At 41.5% G+C, this 16576-nt stretch overlaps 1 non-coding gene across 1 annotated transcript; it reads right to left on the reverse strand.

The window, feature by feature from the left end:
- Positions 1–1785: 1785 nt before the first annotated feature.
- Positions 1786–1892, reverse strand: LOC127109795 (small nucleolar RNA R71). The gene has a single exon (XR_007797046.1). It is a non-coding gene; the product is annotated as a small nucleolar RNA R71 (small nucleolar RNA).
- Between the last annotated feature and the right edge of the window lie 14684 nt (positions 1893–16576).

The following is a 16576-nucleotide window of genomic DNA, read 5'->3' on the forward strand; positions in this document are numbered from 1 at the left end:
GAGGCTTAATTTTTCTTTTGGAAGCCAGCTTTGAAGACCTTTTTCTCTCTGCATTTTTTCACGACAATTCTATTTTGTCTTTTACTTTTCTTCAGCAACATTAATTTTCTTTTACCGTTCAGAGCTTTGATTTCCCCTTTTTCCTTTCCGCTTTTCATTTAGCCAAACTAGTAGTTTCCTACACTGGGGACTTACTACAATTTATTTTATTTAGTCTAAGCGATTACTTCGAAGGAGCATAATCCTACCGACCTGTGGAGGACTGCTCAAGTACTTCAAGATTCGGCATATTCTGTTAATCCAATTTCCAGGTTTTTATTCAGTTGTTATTGCTTTATTATTATTGTAATCATGTCAGTTTTATTGTTGATTTGTTTATGTTCGTCTGTGTTTATATTATTTAACATGTCCGGCTAAACTACCGGTATCGGTATGTAACAATTGAATTAGACGGGATTTAATAATAATCGGTGTAAAACTTTTTTTCTCAAACAATCTTTTTAGTTGTGGTTTTTAATTTAAATTTAATTAACTTTGTCACAAGAGTGAGAAGCTATTTAATATGATTTTGCCAGGAAAGTGGGAAATTAACTAAGGTGAGAACCGACAATCGCGAGAGCGTGAGGGTCGAACTGGATAGTAAAAACTAGGCATTGATTTTAAAAATAGCGAGAGCACTTTAAAAGCAATTAGAACTTATTTATTTTAAAAAAGTATTTTTTAACTTCAAATGGGACAGCGAGAGCGTACATTCTGACTTAAAGGTATAGTCCAAATAAAAAATCACGAGAGTGTGAGATAAAACCTTTTAAATAAGTATTTTCTACTTAAAGATATTTGGTGCTTAAATTATACACCGTTGACTTATCGAATCCCTGACTATTAATGTGTTGCATACTGATATCTTTCTATTAATATTTTCTTAAAACTTAACTTCCCTTAGATTTAGTTTTCTTCAACCAAACTTCTAAAAATCATTCCCTTAGCTAAACATAGTAACGTCGGTAGCATTAGTTTGACCATCGGTCCTTGTGGGTTCGATATCTTTTTAAACTAAAACGACTGGACTGTGCACTTGCAGTCAAGTACCCGATAGACTATATTCTATATACAGTCACGAGACATATCAAGTTTTTGGCGCCGTTGCCGGGGACCTGATTTAGTTAAATAGTGTGATTCTTTCGTTGCACGGTATAGACTAAGGTAAAAACTAATCTCCTTTCCCTTATTTCCCCCGATTGTATGCCAAATACTCGCTCACAAGGCGATAACTTAGCACCACCAATCGCTGAATTAGCGCATTTCTTATATTTAAGACGCTGAATTCTAGAGTACCAACAAAGGTATAATATTCCCGATATCTTCTTTCCTACTGTTGAACCAGTTGAAAAACCAACCATGGCTGCAGTAGATCCACATAATCGTCCTCTTAAGTTCTACGCTACCCCGTCCGAACAAGAACCTCGCAGCAGCATTGCTGCCCCTGCTATCAATCAAAATGATTTTGAGCTGAAACCCTCATTATTATCAGCCGTCAAACAACATCAATTTACTGGAAATCCTACGGACGACCCTAATGAACATTTGACCAAGTTTGTGCAGTACGCAGACACTGTGAAGGCGAATGGTGTATCTCAAGATGTGATAAGACTACGCCTCTTTCCTTTCTCACTAAGAGACAGAGCTTGGGCTTGGTTGCAATCCTTGCCATCCAACTTAGTTACAACATGGGAAGAACTGAAGAACATTTTCTTATCCTGATATTTTCCGCCAAGCAAAACTGCTATGCTGAGAGCTCAAATCAACGGATTTCGACAAAAAGATGTAGAATCTCTCTATGACGCGTGGGAGAGAGACAAAGACATGATGAGGATATGCCCACATCACGGCTTCAAAGACTGGGTGATCATTCACACATTTTACAATGGGCTTCTGTATAACACAAGATTGACAGTAGACGCTGCCGCAGGAGGTGCACTTATGGACAAGCCATACAACGAAGCTTATCAACTCATTGAAAACATGGCCCAAAACCATTGCCAATGGGGAGGTGAAAGAACTCCAGTAGAAAAGTCCCAAACAAAAAATGGAATGTACAAAATCAGTAGCCTTGACCACGTTCATGCAAAAGTAGATGCCCTTGTTCAAAAGTTAGACAACTTGACCATACCACCCGCAGCCGCCGTGGCTGCCGCGACTCCAAACTATGAGTTATGTGGAACCCCTGGACACACTGCACCAGAATGTCAGATACTAGCAGGAGTCCCAACCGATCAAGTGAATTACGCACAAGGAAATCCTTATTCGAATACCTACAACCCAGGTTGGAAAAATCATCCTAACTTTTCGTATAAGAATAACAACGCCCTGTATCCACCTGGCCAAGCACCCGCTATTCCTCCTGGATATCAAAAGCCAATTAATAATGCTCCTAACATGCCTAGGAAGTCCAACCTTGAACTAATGATGGAAAGCTTCATAGCTACCCAAGCTCAGACAAACAAAGACTTCTTGAACCAAAACATACATACTAGCGAGCAACTTAAACAACTAGCGAGCAAAGTAGACGCCTAGCCACCCACAACAAAATGCTTGAAACACAGATTTCACAAATGGCTCAACAACAAGCATCTACTGCCGCTCCCACTGGCACATTCCTGGACAGCCGCAACCTAATCCAAAAGGACATGCAAATGCCGTTATATTGAGAAGTGGAAAAGAACTAGACGGACCCATAGATCCAAGACTCCAAAATCCTTCCATGTACCAAAAACCAGACAAAACCACAACTGAGGAGGTAAGTGAACCGAAAGAGAAGGAAGATAATACCCGAGAGGCCGAAGAGAAAGAAAAACCTTATGTGCCTCCACCACCTTATAAACCACCCATTCCGTATCCTCAAAGACTCGTAAATTCTAAAACTGCAGGGCAATTTAGGAAATTTGTTGAACTTCTGAAGCAACTAAACATTACAATTCCCTTTACATAAGCCATCACACAAATGCCCTCATACACCAAATTTCTTAAGGAGATCCTATCCAATAAGAAAAAGATCGAGGATAATGAAACAGTCACACTTACTACTGAGTGTAGCGCAATAATCCAAAATAACATGCCTCCCAAACTAAAAGACCCAGGTAGTTTCTCCATACCCTGTGTCATTGGAAAATTCGTCATAGACAAAGCTCTATACGACCTAGGAGCCAACATTAGTGTAATGCCCTTAACCATCTGTAAAAGGCTCAACATGGGAGAACTAAGACCAACCAAGATGTCTGTTCAACTAGCTGACCACTCAATCAAATATCCTGTCGATATACTAGAGAATGTCCCAGTACGTGTAGGACAATTCTACATTCCTACAGACTTCATTATCATGGACATCAAAGAAGATGCCAGTACACCTATTATATTAGGAAGGCCATTCTAAGCTACCGCCGAAGCCATAATAGACATAAAGAGAGGTAAGCTAACATTCGAAGTTGGAGAGGAAAAGGTTGAATTCATCTTAACACAATTCTTACAAGCGCCAGCTATAGACTATGCTTGTTATCTACTTGATGTCATAGACGAGTGCGTAAGAGAGATGAAGATGCAAGAAACCACATACTCTGATATAATGAAAATCCAAATCCCTCCAATCTTAGAAGATGATAATTAGCGTGAACCATACCAAAATGATAGTCTAAGCGAATGCTTAGCACTTACACCCAACCACATGCCATGCCCGAAGAAACCAGACTTGGGATTAAAAACACTACCAAAGAACCTAAGATATGAATTCCTATACACTGAACTCAAAAGACCAGTAATAGTCAACGCTGACTTGGGACAGATGGAAACTGAAAAGTTACTAGACGTCTTAAGAAAATATCCAACTGCGTTAGGATACAACATCTCTGCCCTAAAAGGAATAAGTCCTTCTATCTGTATGCATCGCATTATGCTGGAGGAAGATTGTAAAACCTCTAGAGAACACCAGAGAAGGATCAACCCAATCTTAAGTACTGTAGTTAAGGATGAAGTAAAGAAGTTACTAGATGTTGGAATCATATACCCGATCTCTGATAGTCAATGGATTAGCCCCGTTCATGTAGTACCCAAGAAAGGGGGTGTTACAGTTGTTAAGAATGAGAAGGGCGAATCTATAGCACAAAGAGTTGTGACCGGAAGTAGAATGTGCATCGATTATAGAAAACTAAACAAAGCCACTCGGAAGGATCATTTTCCTCTGCCTTTCATTGACCAAATGCTTGAACGATTGGATAAGCATTCCCACTTCTGCTATCTAGACGGTTATTCAGGATTCTTTCAAATTCCAATCCATCCTGACGACCAAGATAAGACAACCTTCATGTTCTCTTATGGTACATTCGCTTACTGACGAATGCCATTTGGATTATGCAACGCTCCGCAACATTCCAAAGATGCATGATGTCAACCTTAGCTGATTTTATAGACGACATTATGGAAGTCTTTATGGACGACTTTTCTGTTTGTGGGAAGAGCTTCGAAGGATGTCTATCAAACCTTGAAATGGTACTTGAAAGATGTGTAAAGGTGAATCTCGTTTTGAACTGGGAGAAATGCCATTTCATGGTCAAACAAGGAATCGTGTTAGGTCACGTAGTATCTGATAAAGGATTTGAAGTAGACCAAGCTAAGATCGAAATCATAGAGAATCTTCAACCTCCAAAAACCGTACGAGAAATACGAAGCTTTTTAGGATACGCCGATTTCTACCGACGTTTCATCAAAGATTTCTAAAAAATTACCAAGCCACTTACGAGTTTATTAATGAAAGACGTTGGTTTTATCTTTGATGAAAAATGTTTAACAACGTTTAAGCAATTAAAAACATCTTTAATCACCGCACCTATCATGCAACTACCTGACTGGAGATTACCTTTCGAAATCATGTGTGATGCGAGTGATTACGCCGTAGGTGCAGTACTAGGACAAAGAAAGGATAAGAAACTTCATGCTATCTACTACGCAAGTAGAACACTATATCCAGCCCAAATGAACTACGCCACCACTGAAAAGGAACTTTTAGCCGTTGTGTTCGCCTTAGACAAATTCTGTTCCTACTTAGTAGGGGCGAAAATCATTATCTATACTGACCACGCCGCTATTAGATATCTACTAAGTAATAAGGATGCCAAACCAAGACTCTTAAGATGGATCCTACTCTTACAAGAATTTGACTTAGAGATAAAAGATAAGAAGGGTACTTAAACTGTAGTAGCAGACCACTTATCACGAATCGAAGGGAATAAACCTAAACAAATTCCAATCAATGATGATTTCCCTTACGAACGACTTATAGCCCAAATGGAAAGCGACATGTCTGAACTAACAATAAATGATACCAAAATAGAAGAATCCGTGGAAGAAATTCATACGAATGCAACTCAGCCATGGTATGCTGATTTTGTCAACTACCTAGTTGTTGGAGTACTTCCACCGAACCTATCTTACCAACAAAAGAAGAAATTCTTTCATGATCTAAAACAATACTACTGGGATGAACCTCTGCTTTTCAAAAGAGGTACCGACGGTATTTTCCGTTGATGTGTTCCTGAGGATGAAATAGACGACATAATCTCTCATTGCCATTCCACTCCCTATGGTAGGCACGCAAGCACGTCAAAAACTTGTGCTAAGATCTTACAATCAGGCCTCTTTTGGCCTACTCTATGGAAATATGTCCATAATGCGGTTATAAATTGCGACCGGTGACAACGCACTGGTAACATTTCAAGACACGATGAAATGCCACAAACAGGAATCTTAGAAGTGGAAGTCTTTGATGTTTGGGGGATTGACTTCATGGGACCATTCCCGTCTTCTTTTGGTAATAAGTACATACTTGTAGCTATCGATTATGTTTCAAAATGGATCGAGGCTGTAGCTTTTCCGACAAATGACACAGGAGTAGTGATTAAGTTGTTCAAGAACATAATCTTTCCTAGATTCGGTGTTTGAAAACTAGTCGTTAGTGACGGTGGCTCCCATTTCATATCAAATATCTTTGGAAAACTTCTTCTGAAGTATAGAGTCCGACACCGTGTAGCAACACCTTATCACCCACAAACCAGTGGGCAAGTCGAAGTTTCGAATCGAAAGATCAAGCAAATTCTAGAAAAGACTGTCGGAATATCCAGAAAAGATTGGTCAACTAAACTAAACGAAGCTCTGTGGGCCTGCAGGACAACTTACAAAACCCCAATAGGGACCACACCCTTTAAATTAGTCTACGGTAAATCATGTCATCTCCCTGTGGAATTAGAACACAAAGCTTACTGGGAAATTAAGACCCTAAATATAAATTATACTTCCGCGGGTGAGAAACGAGTTTTAGACATTCACGAATTGGAAGAACTTCGACTAGACGCCTATGAGAATGCCATGATATATAAAGAACGAACCAAAAAATGGCACGACAAACGTATATCTAGGAAAGAGTTTGATGTCGGAGACATAGTACTACTATTTAATTCGAGACTTAAGCTTTTTCCGGGAAAACTTAAATCTAGGTGGTCAGGCCCTTTCGAAATCACAAAAGTCCTTAAAAGCGGTGCGATAGAAATCAAAGGTCGGAATAGTGAACCATTTATGGTAAACGGGCAGCGATTGAAACATTACCATAATATTGACAACAGAAACTATTCAAACAGTCTAAGACTTATAGAGCTTCCTGCTCAACCCCAAAACTAGTACATCGCAACGTTACTGACGAACTTACGACGTTAAACAAAGTGCTTAGTGGGAGACAACCCGCCTTTTCTTTAATTTGTTATCTTTGTTATTAAGTATTTTCAATCTTTAACTTTCATCTGTATTTTTGCTCCCTTTCCTTGATTCTATGCAGTAATACTTGTTGCTTCTAGTTACTAACTTAAAAACATTGGATATTGATTAACAGGCGAATTTATAACTAGTTAGTCACTAACTTTCATCATGCAACCAATAGATACAGTTTTTAGAGACAGAGTTCAGAGAAGGCGCTATGATTATTTAGCTCAGAAGGATATGGCTTTATCCATATATTATGATGGACCTACCATGGATAGGTTAGGTATCCGAGATAACATCTTGTTTATGTTTAACCAGCTAGGATGGGAGAACGTTGCTATTAAGAGAAGGTTTGTCACTTACCGTGAACTCACCCTAGAATTCCTTAGCTCCCTAGTTTACAACCCCGAGCATGGTTACAGACTCAACAAAGGGTTGATTTCCTTTAGGCTGTTTAGTATGGACATCACTTATAACCGTAGAGACCTTGCTGATCTCCTAGGATATCCTAGTGGCCCATTTGTTTTCACTACCCGCCAGGAGGAATTAATCGATGACATCGACCTAGATTACTTTTTGGGTAGTTTAACTGGAGACTACCGCCCTAACCCAAACGAGATGCACTCCCAAATGATACACAACCCTGCTATCCGCTACTTGGAAAGGAAGCGAACAACACCATAGTGTCACGTGATGAACTTTTCATCTTACTCTGTGTCGACCAAGGTCGACATGTCAATGTTGTGACATTTATGATGGAGAGATTCATTCACCTTGCAAAGAACAATCGCATCCCAATCATAATAGGCGGCCTAGTAACCATGATAGCTGATGCCATTGGACTTAGACGCCCACTTTACGAGCATGTACCGTTTGGACACATCCAACCCATGGACATTGAATTTTGCTTTGACCGTAGAATCATAGGAAACCTTGGGCCAAATATTTTGATTACCTAATTAATAACAAAGTTGTCCAGCTGTTTACCCTACCTAACCATGAGAGAACAAGTGTTCATAACCGAAATAACTGGCTTTATGATTTAGATGAACACCCAATTGATCCACCTTCACCTCCTGAGACACCGCCTATATATGAGTATTTAGATGACCCTATCCCTGTTGATGAATTTGACCTGAAACCCCCCAAACTACTATAACATAGATGAATCGGAACTTCCATCCTATGCAGAAAATCTTGCCATACTCCTTACCCGTCTGGATGGTTTCCATACTGACATTACCAATGTGAAAGAAGAAATAAAGAGCATGCGCCTTGATGTCTTAGGCCTAATGGATGTCGCCGTCGAACAGGTTGATCACTTGAACTAGGCTGTAGCTGCATTGGGACAGAACCGTGGTTGATTTCATCGACCGCTGACCTCTTCTACTCACATTAAAGCAATGAGGACACTGCTATGTTTTAGTGTGGGGAGGGAGCGCTTTTATTGCTATTATTTAACACTTTTATCGTTATTATTTTTTTTATGTTACATTTAACTTTCAATTAATTTAATTCAAAATACATTGTTACTTCTTTTTGCTTCTACAATAAATTCTATTTTCCAATCATTTTATTGCTGTTAATTTCATACTGCTTTTATACTGCTGCCATACTGTGTCAATGCTATCATTACTACTGAGTTTTTGCTGTTTTCCAAAAAGCTAAAAACTTTGTGAACATTGCATGTGACGACCGTCACATGTAGTGTAACGCCCGTCACAAATGCACCACGTCCGTCACACATCATGCAGATGACCGTTACACACAGATGACCGTTGCAGACGACCTTTACACAACTATTATATGTGACGATCGTAACCCCCCTGTGACGACCGTCACGGATCCAGAGGGCGCGCCTATAAAAACAGGCGCACTTCCTCTCTTCTTCCTCATCAAATCATCCTACTCTCCTTAACCTTCCCACTCACACCACTCTTTTCTCCATTAACTTTTTTTCACAACCTTTTAAGCGAGAAACGTATGAGTACCTTATAACTCACGAAATCCATCTATCCCACCAAAACGTACATTTTCATAAACCACACTAATGGCCCGTCAAGAGAGAGCTTCTCTCGACCTCTCAAACATCGTATTCAAAAATCGAGAAGTCGACGAGCGACAGAGAGACAACTACCTCAAATTCTATCAACGTTCAGTCTAAGCTACGAGGTATGTTGATAACGAATGTCTGACGGAGTTGAGATTTTCAGATGGCATGGGATGGATGTTGACCAACTCCGGCTTGACGTAGCTTTGCACCAACCCGCAACCAACTTATGAGGCGTTGACCTTAGAATTCCTGAGTTCTTTCTCCTACATTACCCCTCCTAGCACAACTCAGTTCACCACCGGAGTCGCCACATTCAACATGTTCGGTACCGAGTATTCCCTGAACCAAACCCATATAGCGTGAATGCTTGGCTTCCGACATGGAGAGGGAGTTCACTGCTGTATCCCTGACGGATGGTCAGAAATAGCATTTGGAGTATGGCATAGCCTTACCAACATGAACGTCACAAGCTGGGATGCGCTCAATGCAACTTACATCCACAACCCAGCTATAAGATATTTCCACCGAGTCCTAGGGCACACAGTTTTTGGAAGAGTCAACAATCACAAGGTAAACTCTAAGGAACTCTTATTTCTTCACTGTGTGTTCACCCCAATCGCGTTCAATGCCATCCCATTCTTATTGGCCAACATACAGGCTGCATGCATGAGAGGCAGCCAGGCGTTCTGTTTTGGAGGAATCATCACCTCCATAGCACTAGGCCTGAATCTGGGGGATAGGCTCGCCGACTTACCCGCCTTGCCAATTGAGTTCCTCGACATCGACTATTACCGTTCTTCACACCTCATCAAGGTCAGAGACGACGTGAAGTATCATCATGTGGTTAGAAATAAGATAGTTCGAAGCATCATCATGCCCAACAGGAACCGTACAGATCCGCAGAATATGGCAAATTGGATTTTTGATCTGAACGCCCCTGAGGAAAATGAAGGAGATCCTAATAATGGAGCAGATGAAGTCGAAGAGGAACTTGACCGAAAAATGCCACAGCCACCTCCTGAGTACGCTGCAGAGACATCTTCCCGGGGCCAGCAAAGAAATGAGCGACGACTCACCACCATGGAAGACATCTATGCTGAGATGCTACGACACAACCAGAGGATGGAGGAGCGCCAGATAGAAATGATGCAAACAATCTAGCAGATATAGATGGATCAATACGACTATGCAAACTGGCGCGACCAGGGGATGGCGGAGTTTTCCGAAGAGATGAGTGCCCTGACACATCGCGTTGATGCCATCCAGGAGTACACTCAGGATGTGGGGTTGGATCCTACCCAACGAGGAAGAAGTGAGCGTGCACGAGCAAGAGACAGAGCGCGTAGAGGCCAACATCGTGACGACGAGTAGTGATCTTCGTTTTTCTTCCCTTTTTCTTTATATTGTCGCATTGAGGACAATGCTTTGTTTAAATGTGGGAGGAAATCCTTATCTTTCCTTTACTTGTTTCTATTTTTAGCCATAACAATTTTTTTTGTCTCTATCTAATCATTACCATCGTTCATTCATTTATATCTAATTTGACATAATAAATTTTTTGTTTTTAAGATTAAATGTATACCCTGCGAGTATATAGGTTATCTTACAGAGGTTCTGTTAGGAAACTGAGAAAAATCTAACAAGATTGATACTGTCCCGACACCTTAGATCTCTCACTTTTGTGAGATCAGTTTGAATACCCATTATACCGATACCTTAAGTCTCCGTTCTAGATTAACCCCTAGTAGTTTATAATATCAGTCAACACCGTCTTAAGCACAAACCATGTGAAGAACCAATGAATATAAGTGATTGATGCCTACGAATTAAGAAGATCCTTCATACTTTTGCTATCGGGAAATTGAAAAAGGAACCATACAAACGGTTGCAAGATACAAAAGGAAGGAACAGAAAAACCCGGTTGGTTGGTTCAAAGGTACCTGGTACTATTCTCGGTAGGGCAAACTACGGTTCGATCCCCCACAACCTTCAAATGGGATATATAAAGGGGTACCACACTGGCGTACCAGACCCCGTGCTAAGAAAAAGATCAAAGTCACTAATCGGCTGCTTCACTAAGTGCGTGTGAAGGCAAAGGGCTTAATGTGATTGTGCTAGAATGAAACCGAGTGAAATAGGAACCAGAAACACTAGGTTGAGCTATAATAGCATGATTCAAACTGGCTTGTACAAAGGAGAGATCTACATTAATGCTTATTGCTTGTGTCGTCACTGTGTCTTTAGTGTTTTACTTGAGTATCTGTCATCTTAACAAAGTACCTAGCAACCACGTACTAATTGGAAATGTATTCGTGTTTAACTAGTGTATTAAAATTTTATTTGCTTGAGGACAAGCAAGGATTCAAGTTTAGGGGAGTTTGATAACGCGAAAATACATCGTATATTTGCCTTGATTTATACTTAATAATCGTTACACTTTCAAAACTTTTTTTTACATTTTTTTAACCACCTTTTTCAGACTAAAAAAAAAACATAAATGATTGAGCAATTAAGAGCCCATGGATAACCATGGATACAAAGGGTGCTTACCCCTTCCCTTTGTATAAAGTACCTCCCGAACCTAAGAATCTAAATTAAGGTCTTTCCTGTTCTTTTCCGCCTTTCCTTATGGGATAAAAGAAAAGTCGGTGGCGACTCTTGCTATCCGCGACATTGCGATTAAAAATCCAATAAAAGTCAGTTCACCGTATGACAGAACTGGCGACTCTGCTGGGGACTACAAAGAGAGGTCCATCTTAAAAAAAAAAAAATCATTTATGTTTTATTATTCCTTCTTTTAAGGGGGCTTTGAGTGAAAGATCCTACACCCGGATCTAGTGTACCTTAGGTAAGTAGCAATAGATCATCGCGACTATCCGGCGTATACTGGAATGGTCAAAATGATAGCTACGGTTAATGTGACACTTTGGTTGTCCTGATGGTCCTCATGTTATTTGAGGAAAAATTTGGCTTCCGCGTGGTGTCATCAAAGCATTAACCAGACCTTTAGAACCCTAATTGACTCATCCTAGCCATTAGAAAGTAGTGAGATAACTGGCTTCGGTTCCGACTGAGGTTGGTTGATACTCGATACTACACTCTTTGAGATTGGACTTTAGGGAAGCTTCGGTCAACCACTTGGTGTTGCACTGAAGTGGACCTAAAGAAAGGTCGATGATCTGAGATCCTTCTAGAACCCGGTTACTATTCTAGGACAGGTTGAACCAACCAAACTTCAGTGGGGAGGGTATTTACCTATGGAACTCATGCAAGCCTTAAAACCTAGGATTGATTGTTGTGTGACATGTCTTTGCTTGCATAACATCATAACATCATAACATCATGGCATTATACTAACCATTTCAAGGACTTAGGAATTTAGCTTTGCTCTGTTAAACAGGTTATGGCTTCCAGGAAGACTATCCGGATCAATCTTGTAACGATCTCTCCTCAACTCAAGGATTTGGTGTTAGAACTCCCCGATCATGCTCAGTTCAACAAGAAACATGGTCATCTTCTCAACTTAGTTACCACTGGTTTCAAAGAAGATATGATGAGAGTCCTATTCCAGTTCTTCGATCCTAAGCATCATTGCTTCACTTTCCCAGATTATCAGTTGGTACCCACATTGGAAGAGTTTTCCGAGCTGCTTGGGATACCTATCCTCGATCAAGTACCCTTCAGCGGTTTAGAAAAGATGCCAAAGGCCGAAGAAGTTGCCGCAGCTTTACGCATGACAAAGTCCGACATTGAAACTAATTGGGTAACAAGAAGTGGAATTAAAGGTTTACTTGCCAAATTTCTGATAAGTAAGGCCCGAGAATTCCTAAAAGTTATGAATGTCCATGCTTTTGAAGATGTTCTAGCATTGCTAATCTATGGTTTGGTGCTATTCCCTAATCCGGACCAATTCATAGATGTGAATGCTATTAAGATATTCCTCACTCATAACCCTGTGCCTACCTTGCTTGGAGATGTCTTGCATTCCCTTCACACTCGCACTATGAAGAAGCAAGGGACTCTCATGTGCTGCGTGCCTTTGTTGTCTAGGTGGTTTATTTCGCACCTTCCTCAATCAATCTTGAAGAATGATCAAAATATGAAATGGTCCCAAAGGATAATGGCACTCTCCCATTCAGACATCCGGTGGTGTTCTAACCTCAGAGAAAATGTTATCATCATCGACCGTTGTGGAGAATTCCCTAATGTACCACTCATGGGGATAAGAGGAGGTATTACTTATAATCCTACCTTAGCCCTACGTCAGTTTGGGCATGCTCGAAGAGATGGTCCACATGAAATGATTATTCAAGGTACAGTGTTTGACTACGACAATGACTCTCAAGGTCTCCGCCAAAAGTTTGTACGAGCTTGGGGCATGGTGAAAAGAAGCAATTTAGGAAAGAAAAATTCTATTCCTATGGAGCCTTATCTCAGATGGGTGCGCGCCAGAGCTCGCGAGCTTGTCATGCCATATCTTGCAGTCGGGCCATTGATTGTTGAATCAGAGGTCGAAAGAGTTACTTCCCAGATCATTCCTTATCCAGATATGCCTACTGATGTTGAGGAATTGAAAAGATCCTGGACTCAGTTGAGGGAAGAGAGAGATACTTTCGAAGCTCAGTTCAAGGTAGAAAGGAAGAAAGTGCTAGAGCTCACCAGTCAGCTTAATGAGGAACGAAGACTCAATGCATATCTTCGCCCGAAAAGAAGTCGCCCCTGGGAGACTTGAGCTTTCATTGTATTGTTACTATTATTCCTTTTGTAATGAACATTGATCAAAAAGAGTAGCAATAAAACATTTCTCTCTTATGGGGGATTTATGCCAAGTTAAATTCCAAAAGTCCTTGAAAACATTTCATACATTGCATCGCATAACATAACATCGCATAACAGGTGTTCTAAAGGACCGTATTCTCACGGTCTGCCTCTTAAACAGAAAAATGGATCTCGAACAAACTGTCAAAGATCTCCAGACTCAGAATGCTCAATTCAAGGAGATGATGCTAAGCTTATCCAAGGGGCAGGAGGAACTGAAGGCTCTTTTGGCCGAAAAGAAGAAGGACAAGAAAGCTGTGAGTTTCATTAACCCGGGAAGAAGGCGTAAAGGACAGGCTACGGGAATCAAATTTGGAATCCCGAATGGTCCAGAAGAGGGGGCGGAGAATGATTCAGAGGAGGAGAATGCTGATTTCTCTAACCCTGAGGATGACGATGAAGAGTATGAAAATGAACAGTACTCTCCGAGAGATGATAAGTATAAATTGCTGGAGGAACGCATGCTAGCCATGGAGGGTCAGAAGACACCTGGTCTGGATTTCGAAAGTCTGGGTCTGGTCTCCGATGTGACCATTCCCCGCAAATTCAAAATCCCCACTTTCACTAAGTACGATGGTGCGTCTTGTCCTCAGATGCATCTAAGGGCTTATGTGAGAAAGATTCAGCCGCATGCCACTGATAAGAAACTGTGGATCCATTTCTTCCAAGAAAGTCTGTCTGGCACCCAGTTGGAATGGTATTATCAGCTCGAGAGCTCTGACATCCGCACCTGGACTGATTTAGCAACGGCTTTCTACAAGCAGTACCAGTACAATTCTGAATTAGCACCTACTCGGCTGCAGTTGCAGAATATGGCCATGGGATCTAAAGAAAGTTTCAAAGAGTACGCTCAGAAATGGAGAGATTTGGCCGGCAGAGTCAAACCCCCTATGACTGACCGAGAATTAGTAGACCTGTTCATGGGTACCCTGACTGGCCCATTCTACAGCCACCTACTGGGGAGTTCTTCATCAGGTTTCACTGAACTTATACTGACAGGTGAACGGGTGGAGAGCGGCATTCGAAGTGGAAAATTACAGGTCGCTACTTCTACAAGCAGTAAAAAGTCCTACCATGGGAAGAACGAATCGAATGCTGTGTATGGTCACAAGAATCATAATAAGAAAATCGGTGACCATGCCATTGGAGCAGTGACGATCGCAGCCCCGCCAGCTCAAAACTTCCAGCAAAGACAAGACAGACCAAGAAGGCAGTTTACCAAGCTCAATATGACTTTAGCACAAGCACTACAAAGTATGCTGAAGGTAAACCTAATCACCCTCAGAGGTCCTCCGGCAAATGTCAACACTGCTTCGCCTCGTTACAATCCCGATGCCAGGTGTGCATATCACTCCGATAGCCCCGGGCATGATACAAATGATTGTTGGCTGTTGAAGAACAAGATTCAGGACATGATCGATGCTGGGGAAATTGAGTTCGAGCCTCCGGAGACTCCTAATGTCATCAATGCACCTATGCCTAATCATGACAAGGCTGTTAATGCTCTCAATGACGATTCTCTCATCACTACTGTAGCGGACTTAATATCTCCTCTCCCGATCATAAAGCGGAATTTATTACAAGCTGGTTTATTTCCAGGTTGTACTGAAGATTGCAATCTCTGCACACTTTGGCCCGAGGACTGTTTGAAATTGAAAAATGGCATTCAACGGTTGATGGACGACCGTACAATTCTCTTTGAAAGGGTTTCTAAAACGGAAAACCCTATTGAAGAAATATCTATGATTGCAAGGTCCAAAGTTCCGGTTAAGATTACCGCTCCCAGGGTACCTGTGAAGATCATTGCTGAGCCCAAGGTAGTTCCCCTGATCATTACTCCCCCTGGCCCAATACCGTACTCCTCAAGCAAGGCCATTCCGTGGAATTATGGAGGTGAGGTTTATATCCATGGCGTAAAGCAAGTTGGTGATTCTGCTAATCCTAATGACATCGTTGGGAATAGTAAAATTACTCGAAGCGGTAGGATCTTCTCTCCAGAGATCTCACCCCCAGCTTCTGAGACTCGAGGAAAGGAACCAGTCAATCCCTCTCAGTCAGAGACACCGGTCGAAGATACTACTGAAGACATTGCCAAACGAGAAATGGAAGAAGTGTTGAAAATCATTCGCAAGAGTGACTTTGATGTTGTAGAGCAGTTGGGGCATACCCCATCTAAGATCTCAATGTTATCATTGCTGTTATCTTCTGAATCTCATGCCAATGCGTTGATAAAATTCTTGAAGACTGCTCATGTGCCTCAGGAAACATCTGTCGATCAGTTCGAACATTATGTGGCTCACTTGGCTGTTGACAATGGCCTAGGATTTTCCGACGCTGATCTGACACCAGCGGGAAAGAACCATAATAAGGCCCTGCATATCTCCATTGAGTGTAAAGGGATCACCCTGTCTCATGTGCTGATCGATAATGGCTCTTCTTTGAATGTGTTACCGAAAGCCGTGCTCGAGAAACTTGACTGCAAGAGCGTTGAACTGAAGCCTAGTGACATTGTGGTGCGGGCTTACGATGGTGCAAAGAGTGTTGTCCACGGTGAAGTTGTTCTCCCTATCAAGATAGGACCTCAAGTTTTCAACACTACCTTTTTTGTAATGAACATTCGACCTGCTTACTCCTGCCTACTGGGGCGCCCTTGGATTCATGGGGCAGGTGCTGTAGCTTCGTCTCTCCATCAAAAGCTGAGGTATCCAATAGAGGGCAAGATCGTCACTGTGTGTGGGGAGGAAGAATACATTGTTAGTAGTGTGCATACCTTCAGATACGTTGAGATGGATGGTGAATTCTTCGAGACTCCAACTCAGTTATTTGAAGTGGTTTCTCCGCCCGATCCTGTCCTTAAGCCAACTCCCTGTGTGCCCAAGGTTACTCGTGCTCCTCCTGCTATGATTT

The sequence above is a fragment of the Lathyrus oleraceus genome, chromosome 7, assembly GCF_024323335.1.
Source record: "Lathyrus oleraceus cultivar Zhongwan6 chromosome 7, CAAS_Psat_ZW6_1.0, whole genome shotgun sequence".
Taxonomy (NCBI): Eukaryota; Viridiplantae; Streptophyta; class Magnoliopsida; order Fabales; family Fabaceae; genus Lathyrus; species Lathyrus oleraceus.